At 38.2% G+C, this 26,465-nt stretch overlaps 1 long non-coding RNA gene across 1 annotated transcript in view; it reads right to left on the minus strand.

Annotated features, from left to right (window-relative positions):
• Positions 1-4,562: 4,562 nt before the first annotated feature.
• The window catches only part of LOC105875544 (uncharacterized), a 175,382-nt gene continuing 153,479 nt past the window's right edge, over positions 4,563-26,465 (minus strand). The window contains exons 4-5 of the long non-coding RNA XR_012913671.1: positions 4,916-4,974; positions 4,563-4,746 (exon numbers count right to left, since the gene is read on the minus strand). This is a non-coding gene — a long non-coding RNA (uncharacterized LOC105875544). The remainder of the gene's footprint in view (positions 4,747-4,915; positions 4,975-26,465) is intronic.

Consider the following 26,465-nt stretch of genomic DNA (forward strand, 5'->3'; position numbering starts at 1 on the left):
GGGAAGGTCAGTGTCAAGGACGTTCTGATGGTTCCCTTATGGTGACTCTGTGGTACCTTCCTTGCAGGAGTTGTACAGACCACTTGGGACCATACGGTTGTCTCCAAGAATGGAACTTATAAAGGTATTTCTTTAAGAAGCCCTTCTTGGACATTCTAAACTCCAAAAGGGCAAAGACCAAGTCTCTTTTCTGCTCACCTTTGTATCTTCCACAGCACTTAGATCATAATAGGTGCTCAGAAATATTTGTTCAATTTAAGAATGTGAGTTTGGGGGAAACATGCTGAACTGAACTGTTAGACCAGATGTCACAGGATGAACGCTATCTGCTCCATAGTCATGTATAGGGGAAATTCATGTTTGGGTTCTCATCCTTCTTCAATTAAATGGAAAGAATAAACACAAATTCCAGGTTCTTAAAAGGCCATTAAATAAGCTTCCTTTGCAAAGGAGCTCTTTTTATTGGTCTTTACCCAGAAATTCCACCTGCATGTTTGATCAGAACCTTCAATAGCACAGCTTCAAGAGATGCGATCATGGAATTAACCAAGATATGCAGACATAAAGTTGCTATCTCACTAAGGTAATGGGAATGTAATCTCAGCCAACTTGGCTCTTCATCTTCCCTCAGGGAAGGTTTAGGGTTTGATTGGGAGAAAGCAGATTGAAGGTATTGGCAGAATGGAAGGGAGTGGGAGGGGAGGCATTTGGTTCTCTGTATTTCCTATCTATGCAGATATCCTCTAAGACATATGTCTCCATTTTCCCTTTGACCCATGGCTCCTTCAGGTTGGGTGGCTCTCAGGCTGCTTCCGAGACACGCTTGGTATTGTGGGATTTACTTTGCTTCTTTCATGACATTGAGGCTTGACCATCTCTGTCTCAGGACTCTCCCTTAGTTACCTGGATCCTACTCTCTGCATATTCCTTGACCTTAACCTTCATTCCCAGCTCAAGGAAATTTTATCTAGTCTGTGGAGAAGCTGACTCAAAATATTTCTTCCTTGTACAGTACCATTCATATATATATATATATTTCATCCTAACAGTTTGTCTATGCCTTGTTTATCCCATACCATAAAGGCTTAGTCCTTTAAAATATAAAATCTGGAAGAGACCCACTCTTTCATCTCCTCTCTGCTATGGCCGCTTTTGGAGAAGAGAACACCTAGCTTCTTGAATGAGGTGGGGTGATGTGTATTAGGTGGGCAGGGGGGGAACAGAAGAAAGTTGTGGTAGATTTTTTTGTGAAGATGGCTGCAGTAACCCTTCCCATCCACTTTCTCTGCCCCTTTGCAATGTGACTTTGCTGCTCCGTCAACAAGAAGTGGGGTGTATTTCCCCTTCTCTTGAGTCTGTGCTGAGCCTATGTTTTACTTTGACCAAGAGAAAGTAGAGGAATTGATATCATGTGACTTTTAAGGACAGACCTTAAAATTTCTTGCAGCTTTCACTTTCATTCTTTTGGAATGCAGTACCATGATGTAAAAGAAGCCCAGGCTAACCTCCCTGAAGAGAGAAGAGAGGAAGAGAGAGGCCCAGCTGACGGCCAGCACCAACTGCCTGACGTGGGTGAGGTCATCTTGGGCTTCAGCCCAGGTGAGCCACAAAACCACTAAAGACACATGAATGACCCAAGGCAAGACCAGCAGAAAATCTCACTGCTGATCCCAGCCCAAATTGCTGACCACAAATCACAAGTAAACAAAATAGTAGTTATTTTATATCACTAAGTTGTTTTAATTTGTTATGAAGCAAGACAGGTGGTAGAGACATAAAACACCAGAAGGAAAAAAGTTGAGTAACGTCTCAATGTATTATTGCAGTACATCTGTGCCTTAAGTTTTATTTCCAGGGATTTCAGCATCTCCTAATGTCTATACTTCCAGACTTTTTATCAGGAAAGTTTACAACATTTAGAATTGGGGTTTCCCCAAGAAGTCTGGGGGAAAAGGCAGATGGTGGAGATGACAGGGGCGACCTCCTGCTATTAACCCTAGTTCCTGGGGAAGCACAGGGGAGGATGGTCAACTCAGCAAGAATGTACTGACATACCCATCCTATTAAATGCCCATGTCCATGGTAGTGAGACACCAAATTAATCCCATTCATCAAAAAATTTACAATCTGCTTAGTGCGGAAAAAATTAGAATGACAAATATTGAAACCAATTTTCCTTCAAAACTAGTTACATCTTCTAAACTAATTGTGTATGTATATCCCGTGTTGAGAACATGCCTCTAAGGGTCTGACAGGCACACACTGTCTCTTCTATCACTTTTAGCACATTACTATAACTCCCAGAGAAAGAGCTATCAGCAGGAGGCATTTATAATATGTTCATTGACATATACCCAATAATTTATTTTCTGTATAACTTCTATTGATCATGAAAACCTTTATGTGATCTGTTTGTTAGGTCTGGGCTTGCTTGGTGATATTGATCAAGTAGATTCCTTTGTGAAAAGCTACATTGATTAGTTTCCTGACAAGCTGTTAAGACCACTTGCAAAGCTGTCACTAGTGATACTTGCAGTCAGAAGAGTGGGGTTTACTCTTAATGTCCTTCTGAAGGGAGACTGAATGGAAGATAGATGAATGCAGGCGACATTCTCTGTGTAAGGTAAACACCCAGTGATCCATCTCCCAGTTCCCTTTTTCCATGGGGAGAAAATTAGTATCCAGCCAGCAAGCAGTCTCCACACCGTCCTTGATTAGAATTTGCACTGAAAAATCCACTGGAAACACGCAAGGCTAAGGGGAGACAGGCCTGGTCATTTTTAGCAACCTTGTTCAAGTGCACCAGGGCAGAGCCATTCTTCTCTGCTCCTCCTCAAAATGGCAAATGCCAAAAACCGCACAGAGCTCAAAATCTGGATGGACGACAATAAATATGCTTTGTTATGAAAAATACAATGCGAACATGAGAGCAGTTAGAACAACAAGCCTCAGCGCTTTTTGACAAAAGAACACCAGATCGCAGGCACAAAGAACACTTGGTAATTCCCATTTCTTTACAACTAAAATGAATCAATAACGTATGCACGCAAAAGAGAAGCTATATTTAAATGCTGCCCATTACAAGAGCTAAGCAAGGGTCTCTAGAATTGAGGGAAGGAGGAAGAAAGGGAGTATCAGTCCTGATACAAGAGTCCAATGTTAGCTGGGGTAGCTTTCCCTGAAACATGTTTTTTAAAACCTACTCTCCTGAAATGGTCTTCAAGAATTCCATGGCTGACTAAGTTTGACTAACAGTTGGAATACTTATTAGATCATCTGAGACATCCCAGATAAAATAAGTCTCCTTGGGTTACACAGGCTAGAAACTGGTCAAGCTAGTTGTCCCTTGAGTCTATTTGATAGAAATTGTTAATTCAGTCAAAGTGATTCAGTCCTGTAACTCTGTGTTAAAATATTAATAGTTTAGGTTGTTCATCTAATAATAATGAGGGAGGTCCAGACTCTGTCGCCCAATTCCAATGTGACCTTGGGCAAACTGGGTACTCCCTCCAAGCATTCTGTTTTGACGATTAAAGAAGAGAATGCATGTACAGGTGATGAGTTACCTGTAGATAATAGCTTAATGTTGATTAATAGGTTGTCAAAACACACCTGTGCTTTTGAAGATACCCATCTTCACATGTAGATCAAGCCAGTTATTAAGACGATGCCTCTGGCTCTATCTTTAAAGAGGGAGCAATTGTATAAACTAGGATGTTTAACCTAAGATGGTACAAAGAAAAAACAACGGATTCTGCATCTAAGTACAAACTGAAAATAGTACAGAAAGGGATTATTTTCTTGCTGTTACCCAGTGGACAACAGCAACCACAAAAATAACGTCAGAGCCAATGAATTAGTGGTTAATAAATTAAAACCATAGGCTTATTGAGTAATAATGGAGGAGGTCATGGGAATAGCTCGTCCTTGCCCAGTGGGCAAAACCCTGCAATTCTCTTCTGTGGGTCTGCAGAGTTGTCCCCAACACCAGCAGTCCTGAACTCTGCCCTCTTACACAAGCACTACAGGCAGAAAGACCCAAAAGCCAACATTGTTTTCTACTGGGACCCTCACACAGGAAGGAAGTAACTTGAAGTTTTCAAAAGGAAGGTAATCATAGAAACTGATAAATTTTTTGAAAAATTATCAGAGAAATGAGATAGTTTATAGTATTTAGAATTTGTAAAAACTACAAAGTACTTTTGCAACCCTCATCCTTCCTTCAAGCATCCTAACGGCTATCCTGGGTGAGATCTGCCGCAGGGCACTCCGGGTCCCCGTTCTGTAGCAGGTGAATCTGGGACTGGCCGTTATTTATCCAAGGTCACATAAATGGTACCAGGAGGCTCAGCTGAAACCTGTCTTAGGCTCTCCAGGTCTGATCCTTTTTTAAAAAATCTCTGGCAGGTATAGCAATAACTTAAATCCAGAAGTCAGCAGAAAAAGGTTAAACATTTGCTGTAAAATTGCTGGGTTGGAGCCATCTTAATCCTCAGTGGGTTAAGTGATACCAGGGAAGTGAGTGCAAGTGGAACTTATTTATTATTAATAAAGCAGGACTTTATTATTGGAGGAAATGAAGGTAAAGTCACTATAATCCAAGACTAATCGCTCTAGGATTCTCCTGTCACCAGTTCCGACCTAAGCTCCTCTGTCTTGCCTCAGCTGTCTCCCACGTTGGCTACGAGCAGACGGTCACACGAGACTCTTCTCTGTGCACGTGTGCAGCTCCCAAAGAATCGGACACTGAGTTTTCCAAGGAGAGAAATAATATTTGTACTTGTTTACTTGCTTTATTTTTTAAAACTTTTTTGTCAATTGAAATCTTTTATCAAGTTACAAAATTGGCATGTGTCCGCTACCATTAAAACCAGCAAAATAATATAAAACCATATAAAGAAAATGTTAATCCTACCTCTATCTCGCACAGAAGTAAGCCATATACAAGTCTGGTGTTTTTCCAGTCACATCTTTCTACATTTAAAAAAAATAAACATTGATATAAAGGATTAGGAGTTGTTATTGTCATTTGGTGCCTTTCTCACATGGCAATGCAATGTTGTCAGTCTTCTAGGTCAATAGAGATTTAACTTATCCATTTTAGGAAACATTTAATATTCCATAATAGGATTATATCATACTTTATTCAATGTTTCCCTACTGATGAACATCCATATGTGTTATGTTTTGCTTTTGCCTTAAATAATGTGGTAAATATCCTTGTTTATTACAGTCTGGCTGTTATTTCATTAGGATAGATTCCTATAAGAGAGATTTCTGGAAGAAATGGATGCTTTAAATTTAAGATATGTTGTTGCATTGCAAAACTAAAATCCAGATGGATTAAAGATTTAAATTTTAAACATAAAATAATAAAATGTTAGCTGCATGGAAGAGTTACCACCAGCTACTTACAGCCTCTGATTATAAATCTTAAGTAAATATGAATTCATATCAAAACTAAGATGAAAATTCTACCTTTGAATTAAGCTTACATTAGACTTGCAGATAAGTTTAGTTGGAGAGAGAGAGAGAGAGAGAGAGAGAGAGAGAGAGAGAGAGAGATTGAGGCAGGGAGAGGGTGGGCCACAAACCATCAAGCATTCTACTTTGATCACTACCCAAGCCAACACTAAGATCCATTGAAGATAATCATTTTGGGTCCCTGGGACAAAGTTTCAAAATTTTATGTACATTGATTCTCACCCAGACTTTGCTCTCTTCCTATAAATCATCAGATGTCCTCGTGTGGTGGCCTGGGTCAGCACTCCCACAAAGTATGTCTGGGCAACAGTCAACAGCCTTGTTTGGTTGTCTACAAGGGCTTCATTATTTTGAGCAAGATTTCCCAAGTGAAGGAGGTGCTGGGTTGTTCTAGCTGATAGAGTCTAGAAGGCTGTATGAGGAAAGAAAAAAAGGCAACCAAGCAGATCGGAAGAGACTAGGAAAGAACTGAAAAATGTTTAATAAAAGAAAAGATACAAATATTGTTTTTGCTATGGAGTGATTAATGAGACGTTCTGATCCCCCCACAAAACCTTCAGAACAGTCTCCTTTACTTACTATTATTTGGAGTCTGACCCTTATATACTTTATTTGGGGAAGGGAAGGAGATGGCGGGTGGAATAGAAAATGTGCCAACTCTGGTCTCAGGGCGGGCAAGAGTTGCCCAAGGGAGACTCTGTCACATTTGGGCAGAGTTTGAAGTGCTGCTCTCAAGTTAGATTAAAAATGAAATAATATCCCAATCTTAAACTCCTACACCTCTCAATCAATCATGGTTTACAAAGCATCTAAAGAAAGGAAATTTTTGACCAGCTGATCAAAGCAGCACTCAGAATGGAACCACTGATTGAATATTGACCTCAGCAGGCACTGTAATTGCATCTTATTGGCAAATCATTACTAGTTTATCTTAGTGATAGAAAGCACAGATTGAAATTAGAGAGGCACTTAGTTTTCTGGGTCAAGTGAATAACTAGCAGGCAAAATCTCTCTGGCCTTTCAAAACATGGTGGAAGTGTAGGGTCAGGGTGTGAGGACTCCCCTTGCTAGAAGAATCAGAGACTGGCTTAGCCTTGTAACTGTATCCCCACCACTATTCGAACCCATCTCTTCAAAAATACAACTCCAGTCACACTTTCTGCAACAAGCATTCCTTTACTTCCCAGCCTTTATCGACCTCCTCTTCCTCAATTTTGCTCCAGTGGTTCAGTGCAGTGGTTGGGGTTCAGGTTTAAGCTAAGCAAAATATTCATTTTTAATCCTCACCACAACTCAATGAAGTGAATATTAATAATATTCCCACTCTAGAGATGAAGAAACTAAGTCATTAGAAAGGGTCAAAAGCTAAAAACTAAATATGATAAAGTAAATATATGTAGAAGTTCAAATATACCTAACAACCCCAGTAGATAAGTATGCTCTGAGAAGCATACTTTCTCATCTACTTCTTACAGGATTGGCAAACTTTTTCTATAAAGGGCCAGATAGTAACTATTTTAGGCTTTATGGGCCAGATAGTCTCTGTCATAACTAATCAACTCTGCTCCTGTAGTGCAAAAGCAGCCATAGACAACTTAAATAAATATGCTGGCTGCATTCTAATAAAACTTTATTTGCAAAATCTGGTGACAGGCCAGATTTGACCCTTGGCATAGTTTTCTGACCCCTGTTCCAGAACATAGACTACTTCCAGGTTCAGCATTATTCCCCACAGGTATTATAGTAAGTCTCCAATAAATTCAGTCTGGTTCCAGAATCCAAGTTGGGAATGACCATCAGTAAAAATCAAGACCATCTTCTGCTCCTCCCCCAAATATTAACTAGCTCTAATAGATGATTGTTCAGTTACGGCCCAAGCATCTCTAACGACAGAGGGCTCATGTCTGCACATGTCTGATTCATCTTCATCAAGAGACAGATCAATTGGGGCATTTTTGTATTTAGATTTCTGTTTCTTTGACTAATATAACACTACATTTCTAACTTTCCAGATATTGAAATCTTTTTTCTCTATTATTTAATTTTTCTAGCATATGAAAAGGATATAATATGTTTGAATCAGGAAGATTCAGAGCTATGTTAGAACTTGCTGTGCTACTACTACCTAGTGGAGTGACTCAACCTCATAGAACTTATATTTCTTTATATATGTATATGTATGTATGTATATATAAATATACATGTGTATGTGTATATATCTACATATGTAAAGACAGGGCTGACCCCAATGACTGCATGAGATCTAGCATATAGTGTATGTTCTGTAAACATGGATTTTCCCTTCTTCATTGACTATAAAAACGTGTTTGACACAGCCAGTAAGTGAGATAAGAATAAGCAACAGAAATGTTTACGAAAAACAAATTTTCGACTTCGTGATGAGTTAGAGGAAGTTGGTAGAATCTTAATACGTTCCTACATGATTATCAGACAATGTAAAGTGTTGTTAGCTTTTTAAGGAAATAATAGACATCAAACCCAAACTTAGGTTCTTCTACCTTTTCTGTAAGGCTTACAAGTAAATGCAGACTGAGCGAATATTGAAATCTTGATAAAATGAACACTTTCTCTCCAAGATGACTCTGGGCAAAATTTTCTACTTAGCAGTATTGTGTAGGGTGTCCTACATATATTCACACTAGTGAACATACAAACATCGAGACTTTAAAATAGACTCTCGCCCAGCTGGCAGGATTAGTAGCACTGATTTTATTTGCTTTGCTCCAGTAGAAAAGCATCTATTCAAGACATACACTTGCATACGGTATGTGTGTGTACTCACAGGTTATCTTTTCCTATTGTTTCCTTAGAATAAGAACAGTCACAGAGAACTTAAAACTCATCTTCGATTTCTATAGAAGGCCAGATTTCCTAGAACAACATCTATCTAGTTTTCCTTTTAGCCAGATATTCCCTCAACACATATTTACAAACATCTAGATTGTGCTTGGTCCTAAGGAAGTAGCAGATACACATATTATAGAGTTCTTGCTCTCAGTGACCTCAAACTCTGGTTGCAGAGACAAGATACGAGGTCACAAAATTTAGAGAACTGCATGTGGCCCCTTGATCCCACCCCAGCCAGAGCACTTCTGAGAACTTCTGCTGGAACTGAATTGCCAGATCAGCTCTTAGAAGTATTCCTCGTGTAAAGGGCCATACCATGAATATTTTATTTTTTCCAAATGTAATATTATTTGCTTTTATCTATTGTTTTGTAAATTTTTAAAACACTTTCATATATATTACCTTCTTTCTGTGAAATAGATATAGCAAATAATATTATCCGCATTTAATAGATCAGGAAACCGAGGCCCCGAGAGGGTGTTTTGCCCAAGGTCACACAGCAAGTAAGCAGTAGTACTGTAACTAAAATTCATCCACTTGACCCTTAGCTCTTAGCCATCCCCACTAGAAAAAGCTATCTTTCTCCTGATAATTCTATAGATGTGAAACACTTACAAATGCAACTGGCGTTCGAATAATGTGGGCTTGAGTTCTAATCAAGGCTGGGAAGAACAGAAACCCTCTCGAGCTAGCTCAAATGGAATGTATACAAGGGAACCACTTGGAGCACAAAAGCTGTAAGTGCAGCCAGATTTCATAGAAATTTGAAAATTCTTAATAATAGAAGAATCTCGCTCTGTCTCCCAGGATGCCTTTTGGTCTCCTCTCTCTCACCCACCAGCCCCTGCTTACAAACGGCCTGGCCTGGCTCCCAGCCCCCGACCCTGGCTCTCCAGGCTCTGCTGCCCATATCCTCCTTCCACTCGCAAAAGCCTCTGATCCTCCCACTTCAACTACTGGGAGAGACAACTTGGTCCTTGGTCTAATCTTCTATGGTTACGGGTTGGGCATGAGGTTTATCCTGCACGTCTTTATAGCAGCTGTGGGTTGGCTCAGTAAATTGACCTTGCTCAGGGGTTTATCATAGAAAGTAAATGAAATATTCCAAGTAAGGCCCTTAGAACAACAGTTAACAATAGCCTGGCACATAGTGAAAAGCCGATAAATAATGGTCCTTCCAGTTGAGTTGCACCTTGCACTGGAACAGAGGCGTCCAGGGAACCCTGAGGCAGGCCTTCGAAGATGATATGCAAAGGGTACAATAATCAAGACACAGAGGCAACTATGACAAACATGCAAGAGACTTATTAATCATTACTGTGAAACAGCTGGCCTCAGACAAACCACTTTTAAAACTCAACCCAAACACTTCCCCCCTCCCCACTCCTCACCCCTCCACCCCTGCCACCACCGCCTTTAACAGGAATAGCTGAAAGTAATTAAGCGTGGAGGGCAAAATGGAAAGGAGATTTAGGATATGTGTGAATATAAAAGTTGGGTTGATGGCCACCAGATGTGAAGTTCTTCACCTCTTCCACCCACTGTGGATTTCTCCATGCCAATATTGACCCATCCCTATTGGATATCAAAGAAAGAAACTCTAACCTTTAACCACTCCCTAGTGTCTGGCACATGGACATTTAAAATAAGAGCATATTCAATGAAAAGCAATGAAATCAATGAATGAACAAACAAGAGAGAAGCCCAGGGCTACTCTGCGTCTGCAGAAACTCGCTGAGTCATTCTGACTCTGGAAAACCTGAAGGAGTTAACGGTACGTGGGTTAACCTTTACCCCATGGGGGACAGAGCTGGTGGAAAGATAACCTCCCCTCTGAGGTGCATTGCTCATGGCTCCTCAGCTCCAAGGAATCCAGCTCCAGTTGCCCACAGCCATGAACAGCTTGTTGACCACACTTAATTAGCTTTTCTTCCTTTCTCCTACTCCAACAGTGTCTCGCTCCTGTTCCTTGAGCAGTGTTCCTTCCCCAAATAAACTAACTGCATGCAAACCATTGTCCCAGGCTCTGTTTTTGTTTGTGTGGCTGGAATTGTTTGTTTGTTGGGGCGGGGCGGGCATGTATAAGACATCTATCAAATTATTTGCTTGTATTTTCTTTTTTCAGTGTATGCTCTCCCTGGGTATTTCATTCGCTCTCATGGCTTTACCACCTCCCACACTCTCATGATTACCAAATCTATAGGTGTAGCCAAGACCTCCTTATTGAGTCTTAGACAAGTCAACTTAGATTTTACATAAGAAATTTGGCTTCAATGTGTGGAAAAGTGAATGTTCCAACTCTCTACCCGCTGAATTCCTTCTGCTATAATACACACCTCTATCCAAGGTGTCATCATAAAGCTTATTATTTAGACCTAAAAAATGCAAACATGTTTGAATCTTCATTCTTCTAGTCTATTGACCACACTCTTCCAGCAGCGAGCTCAGGCTAGAGAGAGAAACAAGGCTGAAACTGCAACTGACAAGATAAGTCTAAAGCTCCAGTACTCAGGAGAGAGAAAAGGCATATTTGAGATAGATTTAGAGAATAACTATTTTTGCAAATGTGGCAGGAAAATAAGACTAAGGGTCAGAGTACTTGACATGGCATTTTCCTACGAACACAGCAAGACCATGGTTGAGATAGGCCAGGATCCCCGGGTTACTAACCACTGTCTAGTCTGATATTCTTTCCATTGTACTATTCTGTTGGTGCTGAAGTTTTTAAAGAGTTTTTTCCTTGTAGAATAAGCTGCATGCAGTTAGGAAGATACCTTTTTGGAGTAGCAATTATATCAAAGTACAATCTACTTAAATGCCATTATATTGAGAGAAGCTGCTCAGGGCAGCAGAGGGCAGGAACCATCAAACCTGTAGAATGGAGCTACTGTTTTTATAAACCCTCCTGATAGTCAACTGTAATTTTTGCCCTTGATCTTCATGAGATGCCTTCATATCCTACCAATATTGTTTGTTTCTGTTCTTTACAATAAGAGCTGAATACCAAAGAGACCTTCAAATCCTGGTCCAGTATTATTTCAAAATACCACAATTTGTGACATTCAAATAAATCTCTCAATTGACAGTTTTGTAAAGTGCTAATTATAGCTAGAAATTTATTATTTTGTGGGTGTGGTTTTATCCATCTGGGGGTCCCTAAAATTATCCTGCACATGAATAGCATAACAGAAAATAATAATCTTTGAGTGCATATAACAATAATGGTTATACAATGGGCACTTCCTATATGATATGTAGGCATGTATAAGGTGTGTAGCTTTTACAAATTTTACCAATTTTTGAATTATTTCATGGAAATCTTAATAATGGCAGAATTGAATTCTTTGAGTTGGGATTTTTTCCCCAGTTGGAATATTTATCTTCTTCAGGATTAGGTACACATCTGCCGACCACAGAGATAGCTATGAAAATTATCCAATGACATATTAGGTTACGTTCTTTCTGATAACACTTTCGGACAACTTTCAATTTGGACTGTTTTAGCTGAAACAAAGCTTTAGTTATTTTAATAGAGAAGGACAACTTGTCATTAGAGCAGTACTATTTCTCAATTTGTCATAATCTGGATAATTGGGAAGGTGTTTAACATATTTTAGAGGAAAAAAACTTTTAAGCAAGTTAGCAGCAAAATTAACATATAAATATGCTAACTGCAAAGAACTCCTACTTGTTCATTAGGTGAGTCATTGAAGCATTATTTTATGTGCCACCCCCAAGTTAGTGCTTATGGAGTTTGATAACACTAATAGTCTGTATTCAAAGAGCTATGCCTAGCACTTTGCAATTTACAGTATTATATCATCTAATATTAATAATAAACAGTAAAATTTGTTTAATTCTAAGTGCTTTACACAGCACATTATTTGATCCTCAAAACCACTCCATGAGGTATAATTATCCCTGCTTTATAAATGAAGGCAACTACAGCTAAGAGAAGGTAATAAACTTGTCTATGTCTGTCAATTACAAATGTATGAACCCTTTGACCTAATCCCACTTCTGAGAATTTTTCCTACTGATACGTTTGCAAATATGTAAAATTCCTTATGTACAGGGCCATTTAGCTTAGCACTATTTGTAATAGAAAAGACTGAAAACATTGTTTTGTCCATAAATAGGTTAAATAAGTTATAATACATCCATAGAAATGCCATAAAACTGGATAAAAAATAAAAGCAATACAGGAGCCTTCCATATGTAAACCTTTGTGATTACATTGAACTCTTCCTGATAATTCAGGATACTTGCCTTTTCTGAAGGTCTTCAAGATATATTTTTAAGTGAAAAAAAATGCAGTATGATGTACATAAAATTCCACCTTTTGCATAAAATATGAATCTCAATTTTTTTTTCTTGAGTTTCATAAGGCAAATCTGGAATGTACGTAGGAAACTAAGAACACTAGGTACCTATGGCTCAGGGGAACTGGGCAGATGTAGAACAAGGTTAAGACAAAGGCATTTCACTGTTTGAAATTTTATAAAAAATGTCCTGTGTTTTGACACATATGAGTGTATCACCTGTATAAAATTTGCACAAAAAAGAAGGAAAAGAAAAGGAATAAAGTGAGGGAGGGAATGCAGGGAGGGTCAACAGGAGGGAAGTTCCCTAAGCTTCTGTAGCAACCAAGGACCATAGGCAGGCTTCAACTCCACCAGGTCACCCTAAAGCCTGCTTTCAAGTACCTTCTGATACTGACTCTAAATCTTCACAATAACTCCATAATACAACATGAAAGAGTAAACAGAGCCCGAAAGAAAGTTTACCCAAGATTACACAAACATTAAAACTGCAAATATTTAATACTGTTTTCTTTCCACTATGCCACAGTAAAGAATATTGCAATCACACTCAAAATATTCTAAACTTTTGATTTTGTACTAATTCTAACTTGCTTTTGCCTCAGTGTGTTCAAACCAAAACTGGTTTAAACCAAAAACAAGTTTCTTTACTGCAGGCTTTTAGAATGTTTGATATGTTAGTGTGCATGGTAAATTGCCAAGAGCATATTTCCTCAACAGATTTGACCTCAAATTCTCCTTAATATAGTCTCTACATATTGATCCTTTCTAAAAACTTTTAGAATAAAAACTAAAACATCTTAAAAATTTTTTTCTTTTAAGACATGGCTGTTTTCTGTTTGCTAAAATTGTGTTAAATGTTTGCATCTTCATTTATAAGTAAGATTTGGTTGTAGTTTTCTTTTTAAGTGTGGTTTTTATTTGGTTTGGTATTTTTTCAAAGGGATTAGGAAGATATGTCGTTTTTCCATATTCTAGCATTATTTGGATAAAGAAGGTATTAGCTTCCCCTAAAAGTTTAAAAAGAGTGACCTATAAAACAATTCGGCCTTGGTATCTCTTTATAATGTTTATTTATTTTCTTGTTATATAGTTTTTTAAAATTAATAGACTTCATTTTAGAGCAGTTTGGGTTTTTGGAAAAATTGAAGAGAAAGTACATTGAATTCCCTTCAGCCACCTCATTCCCCCCTCCACTCCCGTGCATAATTTCCTTTGTTATTTGTTGTTACAACTGATGAGCCAATATTGATACATTACTAGTAACTAAAGTCCATAGTTTATATTAGGGTTCACTTTTGGTGTTGCACATTCTAAGGGTTTTTATAAATGTATAATAACATATATCCACCTTTATAGTATCATATAGAATAGTTTCACTGCCCTAAAAATCCCTTGCTCCACCCATTCATTCAAACCTCCGTCTCACTCTTTGTCCAAGCCCCTGGCAAACATTCATCTTTTTATTGTCCCCATAGTTTTGCCTTCTCCAGAATGTCACATACTTGGAACTATACAGTATATATCCTTTCAAGACTGGCTTCTTTCACTTAGCAATATGTATCAAGGTTCCTGCATGTTTTTTCTTGGCTTCGTAGCTTATTTCTTTTTATTGCACAATAATGTTGCACTGTATGGACTTGCCATTATTTATTTATTCATTCAATTATTGAAGGGTATATTGGCTGCTTCCATGTTTTGACAATTATGAATAAAGCCATATAGACATTTGTGTACAGGTTTTATTTGGACATAAATTTTCAATGCATTTGGGTAAATATCAAGAACAACTACTGATTGTATGGTATGAATATATTTAGTTTTGTAAGAAGCTGCCAAACTGTCTTCCACAATGGCTGTACCATTCTGTACTGCCAGCAGGAATAAATGAGAGTTCCTGTTGCTCCACATCCTCACCAGAATTCAGTGGTGTTAGTGTTTGGGATTTTTACCAGTCTAATAAATAGGTGTGTAATGACATCTCATTATCATTTTAATTTTCAATTCCATAATGGTATACGGTGCTAAGCATCCTCCTATATGCTTACTTGCCATCTGCACATCTTCTTTGGTGAGGCATCTATTCATATCTTTTGCTTATTTTTAAATTGGGCTGTTTTTTATTGTTGAATTTTAAAAGGTCTGTATATTTTGGATACCAGTCCTTTATCAAATATGTGATTTGCAAATATTTTCTCCCATTTTGTAGTCTTTTCATTCTCTTGAAAGTGTCTTTTTCCAGAGCAGCTTTTCATTTTAATGAGTCCAACTTATTAAATTTTTTTCTTTTATGAATCATGATGTTGGTATTATAGCTAAGAAGTCAGTGCCAAACCCAGTCAACTAGATTTTCTTCTATGTTATTTTGTAGGAGTTTTATAATATTGCAATTAACATTTAGGCCTACCTATTTTAAGCTAATTTTTGTGGAAAGTGTAAGGTCTGTGTCTAGATTCATTTTGTGCATGTAAATGTGCAGTTGTTCCAGAACCATTTGTTGAAAAGACTGTCCTTCTCCATTGAATCGTCTTTGCTCCTTTGTCAAAGATCTGTTGCCTGTATTTGCATAAGTCTATTTCTGAACACTCTATTTTGTTCCATTCATATATTTGTCTCTTTTTTTCACCAATACCACACTGTCTTGATTACTCTAGCTTTATTATAAATCTTGAAGTTGGTTAGTGTCAGTTCTCAAATTTTGTTCTTTTACAATACTTTGTTGACTATACTTTGTCTTCTACATTTCCATACAAATTTTAGAATCTGTTTTTCAACTTCCATAAGATGACTTGTTGGTCTATTTTGACTGGGATTGCACTGAATTTATAGATCAATTGGGGAAGAACAGACATATTGTCAATATTGAATCTTCCTATCCATATACATGAAATATGTCTCCATCTGTTTAGATCTTCGTTGATTTCTTTCATCAAAGTTTTGTAATATTGTGCATATTTTATCAGATTTATACCCAAATGTTTCATTTTCTTTTTTGGTGATAAGGTAAATGGTATTGTGTTTTTAATTCAAATATGACGTGTTCATTGCTGGTATATAGGAAAGCAATTTAGTTTTATAAAGCAACCTTGTATCCTATAACCTTGCTATATCACTGCTTAATACAATAGCTAAAGGACTTTTTAAAAAATTGATTCCTTGGGATTTTCTATATAGATGATTACGTCATCTGTGAAGAAAGATGGTTTTATTTCTTTGTTCCTAATTTTATTTCCTTTTCTTGCCTTATTGCATTAGCTAGGAATTCCAGTATGATGCTGAATAAGACTGGTAAGAGCAGACATCACTACCCTGTTCCTGATCTTAGAAAGAAACCACCTAGTTTTTCATCATTAAGTATGTTAGCTATAAGGGTTTTTTAAATAGACTTTATCAAGTTAAGGAAATTCCCTTCTATCCCTGGTTTGCTGAGAGTTCTTATGATGAATGGGTGTTGGATTTCATGAAATATTTTTCCATATTTATTTATATGATCATATGATTTTTCTTCTTTAACTTGTTGATGTCATAGATTATATTCATTGATATGTAAGTGTCGAACCATATTGGTATACCGTGAATAGATCCCACTTGGTTGTACGTATAAATTTTGCTATACATTGTTAAATTTGATTTACTAATATTTTGTTGATGAATTTTGCATCTATGTTCATGAGAGATATTGGTCTTTAACTTTCCTTTCCTTTTTCTTTTTCCTTCATTTCTTCCTTTCTTATTAGTAGTATTATTTAAGACAGAACCTCACTCTGTTGCCCAGGCTAGAGTGCAGTGGCATCATTATAGCTCACAGCAACCTCAAACTCCCGGGCCCAACTCCCCCTGCCTCAGCTTCCCGAGTAGCTGTGACTACAGGCATGTGTCACTGCATCTGGTTAATTTTTTAAGTAAAGTCCAATTTTTCTATTTTTAATAGAGACAGGGTCTTGCTCTTACTGAGGCTGGTCTTGAACTCCTGAGCTCAAGCAATCCTCCCACCTCGGCCTCCCAGAATGCTAAGATAATAGGCATGAGTCACTGTGCCCAGCCTTAGTTTTCCTTTCTTATAATGTCTTTGTCTGGTTTTGATATTAGGTCAATGTTGGCCTCACTAAATGAGTTGGGAAACATTCCCTCTGTTTCTATTTTCTGGAAGAGACTGTATCTCTTGGTATCATTGGTATCATTTTTCCTTAAATGTTTGTTTAAATTCACCACTGAACCCACTTGGGCCTGGTGCTTTCTGTTTTAGAAGGTCACTAATAGTTGATTCAATTTGTTTACCAGATATAGGCCTATTCAAATAATCTATTTCCCCTTGTGTGAGTTTTGGTAGGTTGCTATTCAAGGAGGTGGTCCATTTCATCTAAGCTATCAAATTTGCATACACAGAGTTGTTCATCATCCTGATATCTTTTTAAATGGTAGATCTTTGACAAATGTTTACATTTCTTTTCTGATTATTGAAATAGCATGGATATTTACCTTGATTAAGTCAATTTTAATAATCGGTACTCTTAGGAAGTTATCCACTTGATCTAGATTTTGAAATTTATTGATGTAAGGTTGTACAGAATATTCTTTCTAGGTCTCCTAAACTCTTAACAGCTATAGTTATTCTGTTTTATCCCAAAAGTTGTAGTTCTCTCTATTCTTGACTTTTAGAATTTCAGGTAAGATGGGGTAATTTTGATGCTCTAAAGAAATTTTTGGTTTATTAACTGCATTTTGTTTTCTAATTCATTAAATTCGTCTTTATCATCATTAGCTATTGAATACTTTTATTTGGATTGTTTTGGTGTTATGTTTAGGTTCTTAAATTAAATATTTAATTTCATTTTAATTTTTTAGACCTTTCCTACTTGATAACTAAAATATCCACAATGAGGCTACATACTTTTCTAAATGATTTTTAAACTTGGGTTTGAGTTTCTCTAGGGCCCCTATATTCTAGAATTTGTTAAGGTTTTCTTTATGACTCTATGATAAATATTGACAAATGTTTCAGTCATAAGAATATATTTTGACATAGATCAGAAAGTTTTATATGTGTTTATCAAATATATTAGATAATAGCTTCCATCTCTTAATTTGCTTTCTCTTCTTAAAGATCCAATTCTGTTTCCTTTTCAGAAGCACAGTTTGGAGATTCTTTCATGGAAAACCTAAACCCAGAACATCCAGACATGAAACCAATCGTATCATATTTGCAAAGTTTCTCTTGGATCCCTTTCTCAGCAGGAAGAACGTGTGGCTGGCTGTTCTGGTGGCCACCAGCAGTGTCCTGCCAGGGAACCCACTCTGATTAAGTATTCACTGCATAAATGAATTGCTGAGACACACTGAATTTTCTGGAGTAGAATTTGATCTCTATACAAGATAAAAGAAAACCATAAATAAAAAACCTATTTTCTTCTGTGTTTCCAAGGAATAAGATTCCCATAGGTGACAAGGCAGCCACTTCATGCAAAGGCCAACTAACAACAAACAGCCAACATCTCATCGAGATTCGTTCTTCACAACATCCTTCATTGACTTACTACTCCACGTCCCACCATGATCTCTGGTCTGTCTCAAGGCCCAATTAATTAAGACCATGGCCCTTGTAAGAGCTTTGTAACTGATGGTTTTGCATTCTGTCTCTGATCCTTCCCATCATTCAACCCAAATAACCTATACTCCTTAAGCATTACTATGAGAACAGCGCTTCCTTCAAATCCCCGTACAAAATGAGGCCAAAACTTCTTAGACACTAGAGTTCCTTGACAATGGGGCCAGTTCTCCTTTCTAGCCTTTTCAAGCTACCCTTTTCTATTAACCTCATGTCTTCCAAGACTGGAAAACTCATAAACTTCATACAGATTTTTTATTTTCCCATCACTGAGCATGTTCAAGATGAAAACCTTTTGTTTCCTAAACTGAAAATTCAGAATAAAATAATCCCTACTATGCCAAAAGCCATGGTTCATTGGTAACTTGCAATGTACTAGGCACTGTAGTGAATGTTTTATTTTTTAAAACTTAATCTTTACAACATATGTATGCGATAGGCACTGTTAGTATCACTGGCCATTTAACACACAAGGACATAGACACTTAGAACAGCTAAGTCTGAATCCAAAGCACACTTGCTTAAGTGCTACGCTATACTCTCCCTAATTACCTGCCAGGATCAAGAGATTCCTTGCAGCTTAGACTAATCACTTGCATAATATAGACACTCATTATATGTTTGAATAAATGGGTAGATGACAGAGGGAATGTAGAAATATATCTTGAAATGCTTTAGAAATTATAAATTACTATGAAAACAATGTATGTCATCCATAAAATCACCATCATTAAGCTACTTTTATGATAAAAGAGTGATACCTTTTTTCACTTAATTCTATGCCTTGTATTAATATATGCTAATTGAAAATACCAATTTACTTTTGTCAATTGTTTTTCCTTCAAGGCCAAGCAGAAAACCTCATCTATCATGTGAACATCTTGTCCAGTTGGCAAATATTGACAGTAAGAAAACATCACACTGAAATTAGCCCTCTATTCATGTATATTATTGAAAATTCAGGAGTTCAAGACCAAGCACTGTAGAGGAGCTTTGATGTATGTGTGTGTGTGTGTGTGTGTGTGTCTGCCCAACCTTTTCAAGCATTTATTTTTGCTACATTTTATAATGTGGACCAACCTCAGGAGCCTCCTTCTGACCTGGTACGATCTCAAACAAGCAGCAGATGTCAGTGTTGTGCAACTTTCAGGCTCACTACTTGAGCAGGCAAGCTGGTCTTTGTCGCTTAGAGACAGAATCAACAGTCATTTATATACACAAACACAAACACCGTTAGGTGCTGGGTAAACCTTAGAGATCCACCACAAAGAAACTGTAATCTGAGAAATTACACAGCAGCCTCTAAAGATGCAGCTGTGAGTCAAGGGCTGGGATGGGTGAGCACAGAATATGCAGTGAAAGCCTCTCATTTTGTTGCCCTGGAAAGAGAGGCAGACACTCAGAGAGCACGAGTTTCACTCCTTGGCCCCAGCGATGTGAGCCAGAGCAGAAGGCCAGACTCCATCAGCCTCATGTGATGAATGGACAGTGCTTTCCATGTGCAAGCCTCGTGGTCAGATGGCCCAACTTCCAGCACGCCCCCAAGGCCCAGCGTCGTCGGGTCCCTGCCTGCCTCTGCAGCTTCACCACGAGCCCCTCTTCCGCCTCTCCCTCTGCCCAAGCCACTGTGTTCCTGCTGACTCACAGGCTCTGCCTGTGATGTTCTTGCCGCACGCCCTTGCCTCCTCTTTCGTGCCCACTCCTGCAGATCTCGGCTCAATGTCCCTTCGTCCTGAAAGGTCAGGCCCCAGAGATCAGGTCTTGTTTTTACAGTCAGGCTTATCACAATTTGCAGCTATACAATTTTCTGATTATTGAATTAATGTCCACATACCGAACTCCAACTAAGGTGTAAATTCCATAAGGATAGAGAATGTGGCTGTTTTGCTCATCACCATTTCCCTAGTACCTAGCATAGTGCACAACATATGAAAGATTCTCAACAAATAAACGTTAAAGAGATGAATGAATGAATGGGTAAACTGGCGAATGAACAAATGAATGTACTGATTCGATCTATGCTTCCTCTGAACAGACCTCAGTGCACAAAGGACTGAGACGGAAGTGGAGGAGACTATCTCAAATAGCTGGAAGTGTAATGGTCACTATTGCCCTAGGATTCTAAGAAGAACTCAGCAGGCTAAGAGATCTTCAGAAATGTGATCTGACTTGGGCCTAAATTATGGTGGCAGAGCTCGAGTTCTCCCTGCCCTGCAGCCACAGGCTTCTGTCTTGCACTCTGAATGCAGCCATCATGTACTGGTCTCCTATCAGTAAAGAAAGGAGGTCAGCTTGCAAACGTGTGAGCAATACTGGCCTTTCTTCAGAATGATGTATTTGAAATGTATTATGTGAAAGAGAGGAGATTATAGACAAAGATAGAGAGAGATAAATGAGTTGAATTTGTTCTTCTGAGGTATATACCTAAAGGAGGGGGCGGGAATCTGTCTATTTTTCTTTCTTCCACAAGATGGGGCAATCGGAATGAATTCAACTACAAAGGGGCGAACACCAGTGAGTATCTTTTCCATTTTAAACAGCCGGATTCGGCCAGACCAGAAAGATGGAGCTGAGCCGGTTCTGAAGTTGTTTGGGCAACTGTATAGCATTTCCTGAAAATATCAGGCCTGGGTAGACAATAGTTAGGCCAGAGGGGAAAGCCTAGGGCTCATGCCCACTCTATCACGTGGTCAAAGGGACGCTGTCCAGCTTCCAGAGCATTCCAGCTCCAGGGAGCTGTAAGGGTCTCTGGCTCAGGAACAGCTGCTGCAAAATTGAGCAAATTTACCATGCAGAAACATTTCCTCACATTAGGAGGAAATTATGGATGAGATATAATGATGCCTACTTTGAACTAAATTATTTTAATATAATCAATCACAATGTACGAATTTTGCCTCTTAATGTCTGTGCTGCTTACAATCTGTAGTGATTTCATTCAGTGGAATATTCCACAATGCCTTAAATCAGGCCCTACATAAAATAATTATGACACCAGCATTTTATTATTCTACCTATGACCTATTTGCAAAAAAAAAAAAAAACAAAAAAACCCTTCTTGCTTCTACCTGGGCATAAATCTATTACCAGATCATTATAAATTTATCTCTGGAAAGAATTTAGGGGAAATGGGCTTGACAACAATTTCTAGATTAAGTTAGCATTGTTCAGAAAGATAATTCATGTTTGTGTGTTATTTTTATAACCATTATCTCATTCAATTCTCCCAACAACCTGTAGGCTAAATATTATTTTTATCATCACTCTTTTCCAAATATATGTCATGGGATATTTTCTTATTCAAGTATGCACAGCAGGTAAGTACTGGAGGTAGGCATGAACATAGGCCTTTGGATTATAGTTCTTATACTCCATGGCTGAGAGTGCTGAAAAGACAGAAAGGAGAGGTAGGATTTATGAGAAGGGAGCCAACATGTGCTTATATGAAGGCCAAATACATATTGTATAAGGTAGGAAACCCAGTCAAATTGGCTTAAACAACAAAAATAATTTATTGACTCACATAATAGAAAAATCCAGAAGTCCTGGTTGCTCAAAGGATTTCATCATGGACCCAGTCCTTTAAGGTCTTAGTTTCATCTGCCAGTTTCACCTGGTAGCCTTCATGGCTCCAGGCTATCTCCTTGCGGTAAGAAAATAAACCTAAGCATATCCAAGTCTCATAAGGTCCCACTGAACCACATTGTTGAGGAAAAAGTTGTGCCTCTCTTTAAGGTTCCTCATCTGTGAGTCACCCTCTCATTGGCTCAGATTGGGTCAGGAGTCCATGGCTGAACCAATCTCAGCTGGGAAGATGGGTGTGGCTTCTTGGCTAATCCAATCAGAATCCTTGTTCTGAAGCCCATCTCACCCAAACCCTATTGCTAAGAATCTGCCAGTGGTGCGCTGTCCAAAGGAAAGCCAGAGGAGAAAGTAGTTTCTGGGAAATCATAAAATATATCTACATGTTTTTAGAACTTAACAAATTATAATTTGTTAAGAGATATTGCCTCTTTGAATCAAAATTTATGAAAGTTCTTGGTTGATACACAATTATAAACAGAAAACAATAAACCATTGTAAAATGTTCTGTAAAAGGCCTTAGGCATTAGCTTTAGAAAACTTAAAAACCAGATTCATAGGTATCACATGAGAGACACCTGGTGTCTAAAAAGCATGCAATTGCTCAGTAGCTTTGGAGAGTTCAGATTCTAGAGCAGGTAAGTGTTGAAAGGTAGGAACAAATACCAAGAACAAAAAACTCGCTTGGGTTGGAAACTTGCTAGGTGCTTTATACAAACATGTGAGGAGAGGGGCTATCCGATTAAATCTCTAAGCATATTATCTCCCCAACCACATATTTCTCCAAGCCATAGTTTCCTCTTTAGTGCAAGTGTTTGGAGTGGTAAGGCCTCCCTATCTCACAGGGTTTTGTGACAATTAAAGGTAATAATGTGCATAAAAGGCTTTGTAAGAATAATATTGCTGGAAATTTTCTGTATCGTTTCAACATGCTATGAAAGAAAGAAACGTCTGCTAGAAAACAGGCTCTACATTGACCTTCCTAAAAATAGGTGGGTGTCAGTTACATGTACCCCATCTGCATCAATCTCAAATCTCTCCGAAATTCACCTAATGCACTCCACATAGTACACACTGAACTTTTTGTATACCCTCAATAGTATACATGAGTCCATATATCTGTTTCCAGGATTGGCTAATTGGCCCCATTTGCACAAGAAATTATTAAGAATTTTCTAACAAAAATCTAAAATGTTGCTATACTTTTTCAAAGAGCTAACAGTTCTGAAATGCAATGCCTATTATTGCTTAATAGAGATGAATCTGAGAGAAAACTCCTATAAACCCTTTCAATTGCCTCTGTGGTGCCGTTTGTAGAGGTCCAATAGCAATTCCAGGTAGCTCTGCCTTAAGAGTCGTGAATGCACAGGAGTTAGAAACATTTTTTTGGATGTGGCTAGTTGAGTCCATGGTCCAAATATTATTGTTTTTCCCGAATCAGACGTGCAACTTTAGAAAAGTGACAGCTACTTGCTATGAGTTAGACATAAACAAAGGAATTGTACAGGAACAAGAATGAAAAGAAATAGAATTCCCAGTGCTCAAGCAACATTCTCTCTCACTTTAAATCTCAGTGGTAATCATTTATTCTCTTACTGTTTTGTTGTAAAAATAATCCACTGTGATTTTTTTCTTAATATCTGAAGTCTGTAAGACACTACTCTTGTGTACTCACTGTGCTTCTGGGCTTTAAAGAAAGAACAATATAAAAAATCTCCCCTTTCTCTCTCCAGGCATGAGTAATTTGAGTTAATGGCATCAGTGTTAGGATGTCATTCTTACCATCTCAGCTCCACAAATGAACTCTATCAGCAGTGTTCTGTGATAGCAATGTAAGTTCCAAAATTAAAAGTCCTGGCCGGGCGCTGTGGCTCACGCCTGTAATCCTAGCTCTTGGGAGGCCGAGGCGGGCGGATTGCTCAAGGTCAGGAGTTCAAAACCAGCCTGAGCAAGAGCGAGACCCCGTCTCTACTATAAACAGAAAGAAATTAATTGGCCAACTGATATATATATATATAAAAAATTAGCCGGGCATAGTGGCACATGCCTGTAGTCCCAGCTACTCGGGAGGCTGAGGCAGAAGGATCACTCGAGCCCAGGAGTTTGAGGTTGCTGTGAGCTAGGCTGACGCCACGGCACTCACTCTAGCCTGGACAACAAAGTGAGACTCTGTCTCAAAAAAAAAAAAAAAAAAAAAAAAAAAAAGTCCTTTTTCGTATTTAATTTGAAATAGAACTTTGGTTGTTCAGGCATTTTGCTGGGTGCTTGGGATGCAGACATGTTAGTCCCCCTCCACACTGTTGACCTTTGCTCTCAACATGGTACCACCTAAAAATACTTGATTACTAGCCCTGAGAAATATCCTTTTCTTAAACATAGAAGTTTCAGAAATTCTTCACTGGCCTCTCTCTTCCTCTAACATTCCTTTGCTACTCAGTAATATCATGAATGCTTTTTACACAAAACATTTAAAATTTTCCATTAACTATATTTTTCAATATCTTTTATTTAACTCACGAGAAGTATGCTGAAATGCTCTTTTATTTAGAGATCATGCCTTTTCTCTTGATATATGAAAACACAACTTAAACAGATACATTTATAATAATTACAAAATAAAAGCTCAATGACTAATACTAATAGCTTATAGTTTTGCAGCATATGTTATACCCTAAGCACTATTCTAAGCATTTTATAGATATTGAGTCATTTAGCCTCTGTATAACAATGGGAAGTAGCTCTATTGGTATTCCTCATTTTTCAGATGAAATAACTAAGGCACAAAGAAACTTACCAAAAGTTATCCAGAGAGTATATGTGAGAGCAGAGATTGTTTTTTTTTTTTTTTTTTTTGAGACACAGTCTCACTTTGTTGCCCAGGCTAGAGTGAGTGCCGGGACTACAGGCATGTGCCACCATGCCCGGCTAATTTTTTTTTGTATATATATTTTTAGTTGGTCAATTAATTTCTTTCGGTAGAGACGGGGTCTCGCTCAGGCTGGTTTCGAACTCCTGACCTTGAGCAATCCGCCCGCCTCGGCCTCCCAAAGTGCTAGGATTACAGGCGTGAGCCACCTCGCCCGGCCCGAGAGCAGAGATTCTTAACCTGGCAATCAGTCTCCATATTCTGGGTTCTAAACCAATTGGAGATATTCCTATGACATTAAGGATTTGTAATCTGGATTAGAAAAGCAGAGAATTAGGATCTCACTGAAATTCGTTTAGGAATATAATGACTATCTTGTTTATGTGAAGTTAGAGCTAATGATCCTTTTGGCTGTTGAATGATACTGACTTGGTAAGGGGCAGACAGCACACTTATCTGTATATGAGCCAATTTCTACAGTAAGACCTTAAGTATGTATGATCTGCTTAATTAATTAGCAACGTTGTTCAATATTCTGCATCACATTGAATGATGTCCACAACTGTGGAATGAATTAAATAAGCAGCTACTGAGCAAGGACAAACATGACAACCTGAGTCACTGTCTTGACATAGATCAAGATGATTTTTAGGGTTGAAATCACTTTATTCATTTAGAAAAGGAGGATATGTTGGTTAAAACTATTAGTTATAAGTGACAGAAACCCAAACTTAGGGAAAAGCAGAGACTTTATGTAAGAAGAATTGTTTTCCCAGTGGATGCGGTCTTAGGGACAGTTGGGACCAGGGACTCCAGTGCTGCCAAGATTCTCTCTTTCCCCAGCTCTGCTTCTCTGTGTGTCAGCTTCGTTCTTCTCTGCAATCAGGCTTTCTCGACACAGTGAAAACCATGGCTGCCTAAGCTTGCATGACTAGAAACTTCCAGATTTGATCTCCTATTTCCAAATTGAAAAATCTCCGGGAAAGGTTGGACTACATTGAGCCAGTTGTCCAACTCTGTATCAATCAAGTGTGGCCAGGGCGATAAGGTCTAATAAAAATATGGTATCTGTAAACAAAGATTTTTAGTTGGGATTGTAGGATCTCCTAAAATAAAAGACCACCTATTTCTAGAAAATAAAAGAGTGGCGGTTGTCCCAGCCAGACAAAACATTAGTGTCCACACAGAAAGGCAGGGTTAGTAAAGACATGGGTCAGCCCCTGACCAGCTGTAAAATAGGACCATTCAAAAACTCCCCAAGTCTCAGGTTTGTTTATAATAACAATAATAATCCTGTCTATTCCACCAAACAGCTATAAGAATCTCCTGAAAGGTGTATGCGTAGTAATTTGAAAAATATTATAAAATTTCAAGGTATGACTGCTGCTATTACTATCTATATAAGTAACTAAATTTGCCATTTTTCACACTGATGCCTAGAATCAGACTGACACAGCAAGTAGTTTGAACAAATTGAAGCTCATCTAACATCATAGGCTCTGAGTGTACTTCTTCTCGAGCCATATTGCAGTCCAGCTGTGCGCGGTTATTATGCCAAGCTCATCAAGAGATAGTTGAGCTTCTCGGGCAGCAGGAGTAGGAGAAAGAAGAATGAGAGTCAGATGGAAGAGAATAACTCAACCAATAAAACCTCTGGTTTGTCTACTTTCCAGAGATCTCTTTTCTGAACTCTGACCTACTTTCTGAACTCTCACTCACCGTTCTACCTTCGAGACAG

Source organism: Microcebus murinus, chromosome 20 (assembly GCF_040939455.1).
Source record: "Microcebus murinus isolate Inina chromosome 20, M.murinus_Inina_mat1.0, whole genome shotgun sequence".
NCBI classification, from domain to species: domain Eukaryota; kingdom Metazoa; phylum Chordata; class Mammalia; order Primates; family Cheirogaleidae; genus Microcebus; species Microcebus murinus.